Source organism: Scyliorhinus torazame, chromosome 29, assembly GCF_047496885.1.
Source record: "Scyliorhinus torazame isolate Kashiwa2021f chromosome 29, sScyTor2.1, whole genome shotgun sequence".
Taxonomy (NCBI): domain Eukaryota; kingdom Metazoa; phylum Chordata; class Chondrichthyes; order Carcharhiniformes; family Scyliorhinidae; genus Scyliorhinus; species Scyliorhinus torazame.
The window spans coordinates 39,142,757-39,160,193 of NC_092735.1; the positions used below are offsets into that span (position 1 = coordinate 39,142,757).

The window sequence follows — 17,437 nt, forward strand, 5'->3', positions numbered from 1 at the left end:
CATGGACACAGGGTGACGTGGGTCACACGGACACGGGGTGACGTGTTTTACACGGACACTGGGTGACGTGGGTCACACGGACACTGGGTGACGTGTTTTACACGGTCACGGGGTGACACATTTTACACGAACACGGGGTGACGTTTTACACGGACACGGGGTGACGTGGGTCACACGGACACTGGGTGACGTGTTTTACACGGATACTGGGTGACATGTTTTACACGGACACTGGGTGACGTGGGTCACACGGACACGGGGTGACGTGTTTTACACGGACACGGGGTGACGTGTTTTACATGGACACTGGATGACGTGTTTTACACAGACAGTGGGTGACGTGGGTCACACGGACACTGGGTGACGTGGGTCACACGGACACTGGGTAACGCGTTTTACACAGACACTGGGTGACGTGGGTCACAGGGACACTGGGTGACGTGGGTCACACGGACACTGGGTGACGTGGGTCACACGGACACAGGGTGACGTGGGTCACACGGACACTGGGTAACGTGTTTTACACGGACACGGGGTGACGTGTTTTACAGACATTGGGTGACGTGTTTTACACAGGCACTGGGTGACGTGGGTCACACGGACACTGGGTGACGTGTTTTACACGGATACTGGGTGACGTGTTTAACACGGACACTGGGTGACGTGTTTAACAAGGACACTGGGTGACGTGGGTCACACGGACACTGGGTGACGTGGGTCACATGGACACAGGGTGACGTGGGTCACACGGACACGGGGTGACGTGTTTTACACGGACACTGGGTGACGTGGGTCACACGGACACTGGGTGACGTGTTTTACACGGTCACGGGGTGACACGTTTTACACGAACACGGGGTGACGTTTTACACGGACACGGGGTGACGTGGGTCACACGGACACTGGGTGACGTGTTTTACACGGATACTGGGTGACATGTTTTACACGGACACTGGGTGACGTGGGTCACACGGACACGGGGTGACGTGTTTTACACGGACACGGGGTGACGTGTTTTACATGGACACTGGATGACGTGTTTTACACAGACAGTGGGTGACGCGGGTCACACGGACACTGGGTGACGTGGGTCACACGGACACTGGGTAACGCGTTTTACACAGACACTGGGTGACGTGGGTCACAGGGACACTGGGTGACGTGGGTCACACGGACACTGGGTGACGTGGGTCACACGGACACAGGGTGACGTGGGTCACACGGACACTGGGTAACGTGTTTTACACAGACACTGGGTGACGTGGGTCACACGGACACTGGGTAACGTGTTTTACACAGACACTGAGTGACGTGTTTTACACAGACACTGGGTGACGTGGGTCACACAGACACTGGGTGACGTGGGTCACACAGACACTGGGTGACGTGGGTCACAGGGACACTGGGTGACGTGGGTCACAGGGACACTGGGTGACGTGGGTCACAGGGACACTGGGTGATGTGGGTCACACGGACACAGGGTGACGTGGGTCACACGGACACTGGGTGACGTGGGTCACACGGACACAGGGTGACGTGGGTCACACGGACACTGGGTGACGTGGGTCACACGGACACTGGGTAACGTGTTTTACACAGACACTGGGTGACGTGGGTCACAGGGACACTGGGTGACGTGGGTCACACGGACACAGTGTGACGTGGGTCACACGGACACTGGGTGACATGGGTCACACGGACACAGGGTGACGTGGGTCACACGGACACGGGGTGGCGTGTTTTACACGGACACTGGGTGACGTGGGTCACACGGACACTGGGTGACGTGTTTTACACGGACACTGGGTGACGTGGGTCACACGGACACAGGGTGACGTGGGTCACACGGACACTGGGTGACGTGGGTCACACGGACACAGGGTGACGTGGGTCACACGGACACTGGGTGACGTGGGTCACACGGACACAGGGTGACGTGGGTCACACGGACACGGGGGACGTGTTTTACACGGACACTGGGTGACGTGCTTTACACGGACACTGGGTGACGTGGGTCACACGGACACTAGGTGACGTGTTTTACACGGACACTGGGTGACGTGGGTCACACGGACACTGGGTGACGTGTTTTACACGGACACTGGGTGACGTGGGTCACAAGGACACTGGGTGGCATGGGTTACGCTGACACCGTGTAACGCAGGTTACAGAGATGCTGAGTGACACTAGTTACAGACACTGGGTACGTCATCTGAACTTCCATTTTGGAGATTCTGGTGAATCGCAACCTGAATTGGGAACTATTTTCCCAACACTTCAATCTCTACCTCCAAGCAAACGGAATGATGCAATGGAAACCTCCTCTGTATCCTGGACGTTAAAGTCTGAAATAAATTTTCAACCACAGCCCTGGCTTCTCAAAATTCAGTACAAGTGTTTACTCATTCAGAGAGATCGCTATGTTGGTAGCTTGGGAAATAGGAATGGTACACTGACACAATATATACAAGCATCCTCGGACACTGACATAATAGAGGCAGGGTTCCTCAGACATATGCACAGAATCTCGGCTGATGCTCCAGTGAATTACAAGGGGAATACTGAAGATATATTAAATAGAGGACATCTTACTGGCCCAGCCATCTGTGGAGATGACAAAGATTCTACTATTTGTACAGCAGGGAGTTCTGCTATTGCCCTGGCCACCATTACCCTCTTTCATCATTGTCAAATCTCAACGCTGTTTGTGGGACCTGACTATTTCCTTCTTTTTGCCTTTTTAAAAATAAATTTAGAGTACCCAACACTTTCTTTCCAATTAAGGGGCAATTTAGCGTGGACAATCCACCTAACCCTGCACATCTTTTGGATTGCGGGGTGAGACCCACGCAGACACGGGGAGGACTGGCTGCTTTTTCCGTTGATATGAGTGACTGCACTGCAACACCAGAAGCGTTAACAGGTTCTGAAGGTCTGATAAACTGTGATGTTAACATCATGCTTTTTCCTTTGTTGGTTTGCTATGTCCATACTTCGGTTGATCTCCTGTGGTGCTGCACATACGGTGCCAAGACCAAGAGGACTGCTGTTAGAAGGCAGGTGGATCAAAACGATTGCAGGTCTGCGTGGGTCTTACCCCCACAACCCAAAGATGTGCAGGATAGGCAGATTGGCCGCGCTAAATTGCCCCTTAATTGGATTTTTTTTGCATGCAGGTATTTGCAAGTTTGCTCCCTTTCCAACTTCTTAAACAGCTTGGCCCGCAATGTTTGAATCGTTGTAACCTGGTTTCTGTCCCTGCCCTAATCAAAGTCACACATGACACCCATAGTGAATTTGATGCACAACCCGTCATGACCTTGCTGCAACATTCAACCACACCAACCATGTCCTCCATGGTCCAGCTCAGTGGGGCTGCCTTCACTTGATCCCATTCTCTTCAATCCTGATAACCTCTTCCGCCTTTCGATCACCCCAACGCTCAACTATTCCAATCTTCTCCTGGCCCACCTCCAATCCTGAACCTTCCGTTAACTTCAGTTCATCAAAATCTCTGCTGCTTGTACCTTATTCCACACCAAGTCCCGCTTACACATCACCTCTGCTCGCCGATAATGGCAGTCAGTCTCCCAAAGTTTAGAAATTCTCACCCTTGTATCTTCCTTAGCCCTGCCCCTTCCTATCTTTGTAATCTCCGGAACTCATTGTCGCCTGTCACTGTCCTGAAGTGGTTTAAGGTCACACACTGTGACTCGCTGTCAACACCCCCCCCCCCCCACCCCCGTAAAGCCCAGCTTTTTCATGAAGTTTTTGCACACTGTTCCTAATATCTATCCCCTTTGTTTTGCTGTACACCTGATTTAGCACACTTGTGGAACATGAATGCAAACGGTTAAGGTAGAAGCGCAGGAATACTGGCTGCCACATTTCACTGCGATATAATCCAATTCACAAATCTTCACTGTAAGCCACTTCCTCTCTGTGTCCTCACTGTGTTGAAGTGAAGACTCTGTTTCTGTCTATTCCTATCCTGTCAGGGTGGTATAAAGTTAGACTTCCAAGCATCAAAGATTCATTTTACAAATTCTTAGTTTGATCAAAATTAACGTCTTTTTGTGTTTCAATATTTATCAAATTGAATTGTTAAAATTTTAATAAAATTTAGGACAGGAAAGTGAAGTTAACATGATGAATGTTTTAGTCATGAACTTCCTGCTTCCAAGGGGCAAAGAGTATCTATATACTAGAGGCACACACACACGCAATCACTACCGACAACAGAAATATTAACCTGCAAATTTGAGGGACCAGAAACATTTAAGTGTAATGTGTTTGTAAAGTAATTAAACAGGGGTCCCTGTATATAATGCATTTTGAAAGAAAGGCGTGCCTTTATACAGCACCTCTGGATGTCTCAAAGTGCTTTACAGCTCATTAAGTACTTTCTTTTTAAAAAAATGTTTTTATTCAAGGTTTTTCAATAATTTTTTCAAAACACTCCAAAAAGGAAAATAATACAAAGAAAACAGGGCAATATGCCAACAAAACAAAACTTAACCCTCCAAACGCAGGCTCCCTTACAAAAAGAAAAATAAATCAGCCCCCCACCCCCCCGGGTTGCTGCTGCTGAACTCCACCTAACGTTCCGTGAGAAAGTCAAGGAACGGTTGCCACCGCCCAGAGAATCCCAGCAAGGACCCTCACAAAGCAAACTTTATCTTCTCCCACCTAAGAAACCCCGCCATGTCGTTGACCCAAGTCTCTACGCTTGGGGGCTTTGCGTCCCTCCACATTAACAAGAGCCTTCTCCGGGCTGCCAAGGAGGCAAAGGCCAGAACTCCGGCCTCTTTCGACTCCTGCACTCCCGGATCGTCCGATACCCCAAATATCGCTACTCCCACAGCTCGGTTTTACCCGAGTATCCAAGACCTTGGACATAGCCTTTGCGAAGCCCTTCCAAAATTCCGTAAGCGCCGGGCATGTCCAGAACATATGGGCGTGGTTTGCTGGGCTCCCCTCACACCTCACACACTTGTCCTCTACCCCAAACTCATCCTCGCCCCTGTCATATGCGCCCTGTGCACCACTTTAAACTGGATCAGGCTGAGCCTGGCGCAAGATGAGGAGGAATTGACCCTGCCCAGGGCGTCAGCCCACAGGCCCTCATCCAGCTCCTCCTCCCACTTGCCCTTCAGCTCCTCCACCGAGGCTTCCTCCGCCTCCTGCAGCTCCTGGTATATCTCACCCTCCCCAACCCACACGCCCGAAACCACCCTGTCCTGTATCCTCCGGGCAGGCAGCAGCAGGAATTCCCCTTCCTGTTTTCTCACGAACGCCCGAATTTGCATATACCTAAAGGCATTTCCCGGAGGTAACCCAAATTTTTCCTCCAGCGCCCTCAGACTGGCAAAAGTCCCATCGATGAATAAATCCCCCATCCTTTTAATTCCAACCTGGTGCCAGCTTAGGAACCCACCATATATCCTACCTGGAACGAACTATGGTTGTCCCGTATCGGAGCCCAGACTGAGGCCTCTACCTCCCCCCCCCATGCCGTCTCCATTCCCCCCCAAATCCTCAATGTCGCTTCCACCACCGGGCTCGTGGTATACCGCGTCGGCGGAAGCGGCAACGGTGCCGTCACCAGTGCCCCCAAACTAGTATCCATACAGGACAGTGCCTCCAACCGTTTCCACGCCGCCCCCTCTCCCCCCATTACCCATTTCCGAATCATCGACACATTCGCTGCCCAGTAATAGCTGCCCAGGTTCGGCAGTGCCAACCCCCCCCCCCCCCTCGATTGCTCTCCAAGAACAGTCTCTTAACCCTCGGGGTCTTATTTGCCCACACAAATCCCATAATGCTCCTGTTTACCCGCTTAAAGAAGGCCTTGGGGATGAGAATGGGCAGGTACTGAAAGACAAACAGGAACCTAGGGAGGACCGTCATCTTAACGGACTGCGCCCTACCCGCCAGGGAGAGTGGCAACATGTCCCACCTCCTGAAGTCCTCCTCCATCTGGTCCACCAGCCATGCCAGATTGAGCTTATGCAAGACCCCCCAACTCTTGGCCACCTGGATACCCAAACACCGAAAACTCCTCTCCACCATCTTGAGTGGTAGCTCCTCCAACGTCTTTTCCTGGCCCCTCGCATGCACCACAAACAGCTCGCTCTTCCCCACGTTGAGCTTATATCCCGAGAAGTCTCCAAACTCCCTAAGGGTCTGCTTGACCTCCCCCATCCCCTCCACCAGATCCGCAATGTACAGCAGCACGTCATCCGCATATAGTGAGACACGATGCTCCTGCCCCCTCCTAAACCAACCCCCTCCAGTTTCTGGACTCCCTCAACGCCTTGGCCAGTGGCTCAATCGCCAGGGCAAAGAGCAGGGGGGACAAGGGGCACCCCTGCCTCGTTCCACAGTACAACCTAAAATACCCTGACCGCAGCCAGTTTGTCGATATACTCGCCACCGGGGCCTGGTACTGCAATTTAACCCACCCTATGAACTCCTCCCCGAACCCAAATCTGCCTAACACCTCCCACAGGTACTCCCACTCCATCTGGCCAAAGGCCTTCTCTGCGTCCATTGCTGCTACCACTTCTGCACCCCCCCCCCCACTCCGAGGGCATCATAATCACATTCAGGAGCCTCCGCACGTTCGTGTTCAGCTGCCTGCCCTTCACAAACCCCGTCTGGTCCTCATGTATCACTCCCGGGACACAATCCTCAATCCTAGTGGCCAAGATTTTTGCCAACAGCTTGGCATCCCCATTGAGGAGCGAAATCGGCCTATAAGAGCCACACTGCAGCGGGTCCTTATCCCGCTTGAGGATAAGCGAGAGCAAAGCCTGCGACATCGTCGAGGGAAGGATTCCCTTTTCCTTCGCCTCATTAAAGGTTCTCAGCAACAACGGGCCCAACAGCTCCGAGAACTTCTTGTAGAACTCAACCGGGAACCCATCCGGCCCCGGGGCCTTGCCCACCTGCATACTCCTCAACCCCTTAACTAGCTCCTCCATCTCGATCGGGGCCACCAAACCCTCTACCCGCCCTTCCTCCACCCTTGGGAACCTCAGTTCGTCCAGGAACTACCGCATCCCCTCCCCCCCCCCTCCGGGGGTCCTGACTTGTACAACTTACCATAAAAGTCCCTAAAGACCTTGTTTATTTTAGTTGGACTCCACACCGTGTTCCCCCCTCTATCTCTGACTCCCCCAATCTCCCTAGCCGCCTCCCTCCTCCGCAGCTGATGCGCCAACATCCGACTCGCCTTCTCCTCATACTCATACACGCTCCCTGTATCCTGCTCCACTGGGCCTCAGCCTTCCCCGTGGCCAGCAAGTCCCCCCTCTTTGGGGAATTCCGCGTATCTCCTATCCGCCCTCAGTATCTCCCTCACCAATCTCTCCCTCTCCATCCTCTCCCTCTTCTCCCTGTGAGCCCTGATTGAAATTAGCTCCCCCTGACCACTGCCTTCAGCGCCTCCCAGACCACACTCACCGACACCTCCCCATTATCATTGGCCTCCACATATCTTTGGATGCACCGCCGAACCCGCCCAAAACCTCCTCGTCCGCCAGCAGTCCCACATCCATTCGTCATAAAGGGCACTGGCCCATCTCCTGCCCCAACTCCAGCTCCACCCAGTGCGGGGCCTGATCCGAAATCGCAATGGCCGAATACTCCGCCCCCCCCCCCCCCCCCCCCCCACTCTCGGGATCAGTGCCCTGCTTACCACAAAAAAGTCTATTCGCGAGTAGGCCTTGTGCACATGGGAGAAGAAGGAGAACTCCCTCGCCCTTGGCCTGGCAAACCTCCACGGATCCACTCCCCCCATCTGATCCATAAACCCCCTCAGAACCTTGGCCGCAGCTGGCCTCTCACCCGACCTCGACCTAGACTGATCTAGTGCCGGGTCCAGTACCGTATTGAAGTCCCCCCCCCCATTATCAGATTACCTGCCTCCAGATCCGGGATCTGACTCAACATCCGCATCATGAACCCTGCATCGTCCCAGTTTGGGGCACCAGCACCACCCGGGCCCCCTGCAGCCTGCCACTCACCATCACATATCGACCCCCCTTATCTGCCACAATACCCACCGCCTCAAATGCCACCCGCGTACTCACCAGGATTGCGTCCCCCTCCCTGTTTTTCACGTCCAGCCCAGAGTGAAAAAGCTGCCCCACCCATCCCTTGCTCAGCCTGGTCTGATCCGCGATCTTCAGGTGCGTCTCCTGTAACATGGCTATGTCTGTCTTTAGCCCCTTTAAGTGCGCAAACACCCGGGCCCTCTTGACTGGTCCATTCAAGCCTCTCACGTTCCACGTGACCAGCCGGATTGGGGGACCACCCGCCTCCCGCCTCCCCCCGCCGACTAGCCATCTCCTTTTTTAGGCCAGCCATGTGCCCGCGCCTCCCGCACTATCCCCCCCCCCACCCAGGCGGAGGCTCCCCACCCCAACTCTCCCTCTTACCTTCAGCTCCCCCTCAGTCAGCATTGCAGCAACCCAGTTCTCCCCCCTGCTAACCCTCCCCCGGCCAAGCCACTGCTTAACCCTCCCCCCATTGCACTCCCGTAAGTCAGCTGACTCCTGCTAACCCCGGCCGCTCCCGCCCGTCTCCGATCCCCCTATTGGATTCCCTCTCAAAGTCTCCAGCCCTCCCCCCACTAAAGTGAGGTGGCCAAAGCCGCCCCCCCCCCCCTATAAACCGATGTGGACACCAAGCCAGTACCGCAGCCCGCCTCGGGCCCCGCCCGCACCTTTTCGCCGGAAAAAGCCCACGCTCCCTGCCTGTGCCGACCCCGTCCCCTGTGGCACAGCTCCTTCCACCTGCAGCCTCACCCCAATCCCCGAAGGCCCAGGGCTACAGGCTCATACAACCCCAAGAAAATGGGGGGAACAGCCCCCCCCCCCCCCAAACAAGCTCATATAAAGAAAACGGTTCGCGCCCTCCCACTCCCCAGCATCCAGTGGATAGTCAGAGGCTTTTCCCCAGGGTAGAGGGGTCAATTACTAGGGGGCATAGGTTTAAGGTGAGAGGGGCAAGGTTTAGAGTAGATGTACGAGGCAAGTTTTTTACGCAGAGGGTAATGGGTGCCTGGAACTCGCTACCGGAGGAGGTGGTGGAAGCAGGGACGATAGTGACATTTAAGTGGCATCTTGACAAATACATGAATAGGATGGGAATAGAGGGATACGGACCCAGGAAGTGTAGAAGATTGTAGTTTAGTCGGGCAGCATGGTCGGCACGGGCTTGGAGGGCAGAAGGGCCTGTTCCTGTGCTGTACGTTTCTTTGTTCTTTGTTATCCCCCATAACATGCTACAAACCATGAATTTGAGTCCAACTTCTAATTTTTGATAAAGGTCCACGCCTCATCCGGCGTATCAAAATAGTGGTGACGATCCTGATACATGACCCACAGCCGCGCCGGCTGGAACAGCCCGAACTTCACCCCCTTTCCGTGGAGAACCGCCTTGGCCCGGTTGAACCCTGCCCGCTTCTTGGCCAGCTCTGCACTCCAGTCCTGATAGATGCGGATTTCGGCGTTCTCCCACCTACTGCTCCACTCCTTCTTCGCCCATCGCAGGACACACTCCCTGTCGGTGAAGCGGTGGAACCTCACCACCACGGCCCTCGGCGGCTCATTCGCCCTCGGCCTCCTCGCCAGGACTCTGTGCGCCCTATCCAGCACCAGGGGCCTCGGGAAGGCTCCCGCGCCCATCAGCGTACTCAGCATCGTAGCCACATACGCCCCAGCATCCGACCCCTCCACGCCCTCAGGGAGACCCAGAATCCGCAGGTTCTTCCTCCTCGACCTATTCTCCAGGTCCTTAAACTTCTGCTGCCATTTTTTATGCAGCACCTCGTGCGCTTCCACTTTGACAGCCAGGCCCAGGATCTCATCCTCATTATCAGAGGCCTTCTGCTGCACCTCCTTTATCGCCAAACCCTGCACCTTCTGGGTCTCCACCAGCCTTTCAATCGACGCCTTCATAGGGGCCAACATCTCCGCCAAGCAGCTTCTCAAAAACTCCTGCTGCTCCCGAGACCACTGGGCCCATGCTGCCTGGTCCCCACCCGCCGCCATCTTGCTTTTTCGCGCCCGTTCTCCTCTCTTCTCTAGTGCCACTTTTTTGACCACTCCGCACCTGGTCCACTCCATACGGTGCTGGGGAACCTCACTGCTTCTTTCCCACACCGGGAATCGTCATCCAAGTGCCGCTGGAGCTCCTTAAAAGGGCCCAAGAGTCCGTTCTCGGCGGGCGCTGCCAACCGTGCGACATACCCAGGCATAGCCGCAACCAGAAGTCAAGTAAGTACTTTTGAAATAGAGTCACTGTTGTAATTTAGAAAGTGCAGCAGCCAAATTCAAAATAGCAAGATCCCATAAACAACAATGTGATATAGCCCAAAAGATCACATCTGGAGCACTGTGTACAATATCGGTCTCTTTATTTAAGGAAAGATGTAAATGTGTTAGAATCAGTTCAGAGAATGTTTCCTGGACTAATACCAGGAATGGGCGTGTTGTCTACTGAAGAAAGGTTGAACAGGTTAGGCCTGTATCCGCTGGAGGAAGAGTAAGCGGCAACTTGATTGTAACATATCAGATCCTGAGGGGTATTGACAGAGCGTTTCCCATTGTGGGAGAATCTAGAACTAGGGGGGTCACTGTTTAAAAGTAAGCGGTCTCTCATATGAGACAGAAATGAGTATTTTTTATTTCAGAGGGTGGTGAGTCTCTGGAACTCTCTTCTTCAAAGGGCAGTGGAAGCAGAGTCTTTGAATATTTTTACAGCAGATCTGGATAGATTCTTGGTAAGTAGGGAATTGATAAGTTATCAGGGTAGGCAGGATGTAGTATTGAGGTTACTATCAAATCAGCCATGATCTTATTGAATGGCGGAGCAGGCTCGAGGGGCCGAGTGGCCAAAACTTCTCCTTGTTTGTATGTTCAATATTTTTGTGATGTTGATTGAGGAATAAATATTGAGGATGACACTGGGGGAAATTCCCCTGGTCTTCTTCCAAATAGTAACATGGGATCTGGCGGGATCAACTCAAACAGTTCAACATTTCATCTGAAAGAGTCAATGCTGAGAATTGTAGATTGTAAACAGGTCTCTGGGTGCAATGTTTTTGGGGAATATGGTGGAGTGGAAGCTACTCCCTAATCCATCCTTCACATTCTGTGCATGGTAAGTGGGCTGTCTCTAAGGCACACTGGTGCTGTAAAATAACCAGTCATTTTAAAGTGGCAATATGGCGCCTGAACAATGAGCTTGCCTGCTGATGGTGTAAGAATGAGCCACGGTGAGCCAATATCTCCAGATATAACTGTCTCACTTTCCAATTCATCATCAAAATCTTCCCAGCAGAGACAAAAGAGCCACTTCATCCATTTAGGGTTGAAGTGAAGGAATTTTCAAAGAATTCAGCATATTTCCTTTGTTCAGTCAATAGAAAATATCCCCACAGCAGTCAGTACATTTCAGTGGAACTGAGAACTTCCCTGAGAAGTAGCTAGTGTGACACACAATCCCTCTGGCATCTCTCAAACAGTACTCGTTTTCTGACGGTGCCCATATACAGTAGGATTCAGGTGAAACTTCTGCTCAAATTTATTCAGGGGCAAAATATCCCACAGTACCCAACCTCCCCAGGATGCTCAATAGTTGCAACGGCTCCTTCAGTGACTCAAATACTCACACAGCAGTAAATGTAATTCCCATGAGGCACTGGCTATGAAAAACTTTCAGTCTCACGCACTTGACCATCAGTCTTTCCATTTTTACTTTCTCCTTCACTTCTAATCTGTCTTTCATTTTCCCCATTTTTCAGGTCACTACTTTTCATCTTCTTCATTCTCACCTCCCATCTTTTCCTTCTAACTTTCCTAAAATTGGTGTTTGGAATGCAGCCGTTGCTGACTAGACCAGCTACACCAGCATTTATTGCTCATCATTAATTGCCCTTGAGAAGGTGATGAGCTGCCTTCCTGAAGCGCTGCAGTCCAAGTGGCGTAGATACACCCACAGTGCTGTTCGGGAGACCGAGGGTTTTGACTCAACAACAATAAAGAAACGGTGATAATAGTTCCAAATCAGGATGGTATGTGGCTTGGAGGAGAACTTGCAAGCGGCGGTGTTCCCATCCTGCTGCCTTTATCCTTCTAGATGGTAGAGATCACAGGTTTGGAAGGTGCCGTTGAAGGAGCCCTGGCAAACTGATGCAGTGCAGCGTGGACGGCACAGACTATCGCCAACACGCCGGTGGTGAAAGGAGTGAATGTTTAAGGTGTTGGATGGAGTGGCAATTGTCAAATCCCCTCAGTAAATGCGTCATCTCGAATCACCAAACGTCACTTCTCATCACAGCTCCCAACACAGGCCACCATCAATTCAAAGATGGCGCCTACTCAGGGTCATGAGCTTCTACCATGGGTCCTCATAGATCTGAACGGACTGATTCTCCAGCCACAGACCTTGGGCACAAGGGGCAGGATGTCCATGAGGTTGAGATCGAGAGTGCAGGATTTGCCCCTTCCTGCCATATTGTTACGGCATACTTGATAGACAGGTTCCAACACCATTAAGTAAATGGTCGCAAGCTCCTCTCAGTGATTAATGTCAATGCTTCAAGGAGGGCTTCAGAGGGTCCTCCCCCTGGAATGTTGGTCATTTGAGAGCTAAGAGAACAGGATCGAGAGAGGGAGACAATTTTTGGCCATCCAGCACTGTGTCCAGTCCATCAAAGTTGATAATGTAGGAGTTTGCCCGAATGCTTGTGGAGCTTGCTTTAAGAAGAACATTAACATTTGTTCAACGATCCAACCATTGACTCTGGAGAATGCAACAGAGGCACTGGTGATGGAATTTCTCTAGAACTATTGGCCAATCTTACCTTTTTTGAGAGAGGTGGCTGCCATGGTGCTCAACATATTCCAGAGTCTCTCCTTAAACCCATATGGGAGTTGGAATGTTTGGCTGACCAGGTGTGGATTGACATATGAGTTTTGTTTTGGCAACATTCAAGAACAGGTCAGGTTTCTTATAAGATCAAGAATGGCATGTAAATCCACCAAGAGTGGGCACCGACATTGCAGTCATCCAGAAATGATCAATCACAAGCATCTATGATGGTCAGTTTAGTTCAGGCATGGCGGCGACCAAAATTAAAGAGTTTTCCTTCTAGATGTTATTTAATTCTGACATAAGGGAGCAGCTATGACGAGGTGGACAGCCATGTTTGGTCATTGCAAATAGGATGGAGGCAATCACACAGCCTTGTCTGACGCCAGTCTGGATTTTGAAGACGTCTGTTTCCGATCTCCGACTGAAGACAATTGCAGTCATATCATCATGAAGCAATTTCAGAATTGGGACCATGTTTCTTGAACATCCAAACGTTTGCAGCACAATCCACAAAGCCTCATGATTTACACGGTCAAAATCTTTGGTCAGGGTGATGAATTTTCCTGGTGTTGTTCTCGACATTTTTCATGGATACCACCGGATACCATGAGTAAATACATCTCGAGCTTCCTTATTGTTCGAGTAAACAAAGTTCCTTTTCACAGATACAGAAAACAGTCACCTTACCAAATACCTCGAGGTGAACACTGCTCACTTTATGGATATTATCAGTATCACTCAGCTACCACGCCAGATAGAAAGATTGATTTTGTTTATATAGTCCTTCAAGAAGTTCATCAGGAGCCAATGAAATTCTATTGTTTTGATGGCACTCACTATTGTAACATAGGAAAAGCAGCAGCCAAACTACGCACAGCAAGCTCCCATAAACCATGTTGAAATAAATGAACAGTTGATTTGTAAATTTTAGATCTTTGAACTGTACCATGGAATCTTTTACAGTGTGTGAGTAAACCACTGCTCTTATTGCGATATCCTCAAATAATCACAGGTCCATTCACTGGACTGTTTATGTTTATTTCAGTTCCTAACAACCCTGCATCTTTACCCCCTTGTTCCCCTGAAAAGAGGCCTGCATTTTTCTGAAAGCAGAAACACTGAAGGGCAGTCACTTTGGACCTTACTCGAGAAAATTATTTGACAACTGAGACATCGGTGTCTCTCATCTCAACTGAAGCACATCCAAAAAACAAAGTGAGATTGATGCTAAGAGGTTCACAATGTCAACTAGATTACCAGCCAAGAAATGTAATGCCACAGGTTAGCACTCTCTGTCCCAACCCCCCCATCAGCAAGATATCTGCAGGAACTATGACTGCTCTGAATACCCTTTCTCATTACTTTACCACACAAGTTACCTTTTGTATATACCTTTGTATATCTACTAGTACAAAATTAAACTGGTGCCAGTTTCTGTGGTCAGGGTCAGCTCCCCCCTTCCCCCAGGCTGTGATCCTAAATAATCAAATCCATAATGAAATTTGCTTCTTACAGATGCCGCAGAACTAACCACTGACTGCCAAAATATTAGAAAACCCTGAGCAAAACAGCAATTTTACTTCACAACAGCCTTGGTGCTAAGATAATGGTAAAAGTTGTCGCACAGAAGCAGAGGTTCATCTTTGAACATCATGAGGCTCTACCCTGTGAGTGTTACAGGGGCAGCACGCATTCTGTGTACTGAAAAACAAAGAGTAGGAATGAAGAATAAGCAGGACTGAGTAACACAGTTCACTGTCGCTGATCGGGGCCTGTCTTCTGCAGTTGGGCCATTAGTAAACTTTCATGTGTGTACATTTCAATTTTGCTGAACGAAATCATGTTGAGGGAGAAAAATTCAGACTCCAAATCACAGGATAAACAATCAGAATGTGTATTCCTGTTCCACGCTCCTCGCTACATTTGGCGAGAAGGGGCATGCTTCCGAATCACTGGCTGAAGGTGGTAATTGCTATGTAACACTACCTCATTGATGGTTTGCCAATGCACAGAATGGATTTTGTCAGCTTTGGTATCTCTTGCAGTAACTGCATTCTGGAATGTGTCTAATTTTACGTTAAATATTTTGAGATCTCGCCAGACAACAAGATGCGATACGAATGCCCAAACTGCCAGCGTTTCTCTGTTTTTATTGTTACCGGCTTCACTCAAACAAGCAGCACGAGTGCAGAAACTTAACAAAGACCTTTAGACTGCCACTGGGAAGCCCATGCACTCTCGACCTCCCCAGTTCCTATCCCTCGCCCCGAGGGTCTGTCCCTCGCTGGGATCAAGCGAAACAACGTTCCCCAGCTACCCGCCGCTGCGACTCGGCCCCACGGACCCCACGGGCTGAGAAATGGCCAAGATTGGCTTGTTTCCTCGAAGGGCCGAGCCCCTTCCTTTGTCCGTGTGTTTATCCAACACGGATTCCTGTCATTACCGTATGGCCACGGAGACGGAGGCGAGACGGTGACAGTGGGACCCCCATCGCCGTTGCCCATGGTAACAATAACCCCCCAATTGGAAGGCACCGTTACCAAGGCGACAGCAGATTGGCATACGGGGCAAAGCTTGGTGCCCACACTCAGGATCCACAATCAGGGGGCTTTTTAGTCAAATCCAGGCTTCAGGTCCAAGGTTTGGTCTTTCTGCCCCTCCCCAGCCCTCACCACCTCCCCAGACCGGGACCAGGCCTCAAAGCCTCGGCCTTTCCTACTGCCTCAGCCCGAAAGCGCAGTCTGGGTCGCACACAGCAGCAACCCAGAGGCCAATCAGCCCGGCCGGGCCACAACGGCACAGTCAGGGTGCAGAGAATGTCGGAGTCGCGGAACGAAGAGGCCCCGGGAGGCGGTGGCGGGACTTACCGAGCGAGAGAAGCCGGATCCGGGGCCACGGCTGAGACACGGTCACAAAATGGCGGCGAGTCGGCAGAGTGTAGCAAAGCGCGCCACCAGCGGCCACCCCGGGAACTGCAGCCTGACTCAGCCCCGCCACCAGCGGCCACTCCGGGAACTGCAGCAGGACTCAGCCCCGCCACCAGCGGCCACTCCGGGAACTGCAGCCTGACTCAGTCCCGCCACCAGCGGCCACTCCGGGAACTGCAGCCGGACTCAGCCCCGCCACCAGCGGCCACTCCGGGAACTGCAGCCGGACTCAGCCCCGCCCTGCTCAGCCCCGCCACCACCCCAGGAACTGCAGCCTGACTCAGTCCCGCCACCAGTGGTCACCCCAGAAACTGCTGTCGTGCTCCGTACCGCCACCAGGGCCACCCTGGGAACTGCAGCCGTGCTCAGTACTGCCACCAGCGGCCACCCCTGAAACTACAGCCAGGCTCAAACCCGCCACCAGCGGCCACCCCGGGAACTACAGCCCTGCTCAGCCCCGCCACCACCCCAGGAACTGCAGCCTGACTCAGTCCCGCCACCAGTGGTCACCCCAGAAACTGCTGTCGTGCTCCGTACCGCCACCAGCGGCCACCCTGGGAACTGTAGCCGTGCTCAGTACTGCCACCAGCGGCCACCCCGGAAACTGCAGCCAGGCTCAGCCCCGCCACCAGTGGCCACCCCGGGAACTGCAGCCCGACTCAGCCCCGCCTCCAGCGGCCACCCCGGGAACTGCAACCGGACTCAGTCCCGCCGCCAGCGGCCACCCCGGGAATGGCAGCCCCGCCACCAGCGGCCATTCCGGGAACTGCAGGCGGGCTCAGGCCCACCACTAGCGGCCACCCCGAGAATTGCAGCCGCGCCACCAGCGGCCACCCTGGGAACTGCAGCCCCGCCACCAGCGGCCACCCTGGGAACTGCAGCCGGGCTGAGCCCCGCCACTAGCGGCCATCCCGGGAACTCCTGTCGTGCTCAGTACTGTCACCAGCGGTCACCCCGGAAACTGCAGCCAGGCTCAGCCCCGCCACCAGCGGCCACCCGGGAACTGCAACCGGACTCAGCCCCGCCGCCAGCGGCAACCCCGGGAACTGCAGCCAGGCTCAGCCACGCCACCAGCCGTCACCCCGGGAACTGCAGCCCCGCCACCAGCGGCCACCCTGGGAACTGCAGCCCCGCCACCAGCGGCCACCCCGGGAACTGCAGCCGGACTCAGACCGTCCACCAGTGGTCACCCCGGGAACTGCTCTCGTGCTCAGTACCGCCACCAGCGGCCACCCCGGAAACTGCAGCCAGACTCAGCCCCGCCACCAGCGGCCACCCCGGAAACTGCAGCCAGGCTCAGCCCCGCCACCAGCGGCCACCCCGGAAACTGCAGCCAGGCTCAGCCCCGCCACCAGCGGCCACCCCGGAAATTGCAGCCCAGACCAGGGGCCACCCCGGCAACTGCAGCCCCGCCGCCAGCGGCCACCCCGGGAACTGCAGCCCGGCTCAGTAACGCCTCCAGCGGCCACCAGAGGAACTGTACTCATTGGAATTTAGAAGGATGGGGGGGGGGGATCTCATAGAAACATGTAAAATTCTGAAGGGACTATAGGATAGAAGCAGGGAGGGTGTTTCCACTGGCGGGTGAAACTAGAACCAGGGGACAGGGAGAGCAGATTTAG

At 53.0% G+C, this 17,437-nt stretch overlaps 1 protein-coding gene across 8 annotated transcripts in view; it reads right to left on the reverse strand.

Moving 5' to 3' along the window:
* The window catches only part of LOC140404086 (CCR4-NOT transcription complex subunit 3-like), a 155,736-nt gene extending 139,877 nt beyond the window's left edge, over positions 1-15,859 (reverse strand). For 6 of the 8 annotated variants that reach the window (XM_072492478.1, XM_072492477.1, XM_072492476.1 and 3 more), the window contains exon 1: positions 15,756-15,859. The gene's annotated coding sequence lies outside the window, so the exon portion shown is untranslated. The remainder of the gene's footprint in view (positions 1-15,755) is intronic. The other 2 variants (XM_072492479.1, XM_072492473.1) reach the window with 2 other exon arrangements.
* Between the last annotated feature and the right edge of the window lie 1,578 nt (positions 15,860-17,437).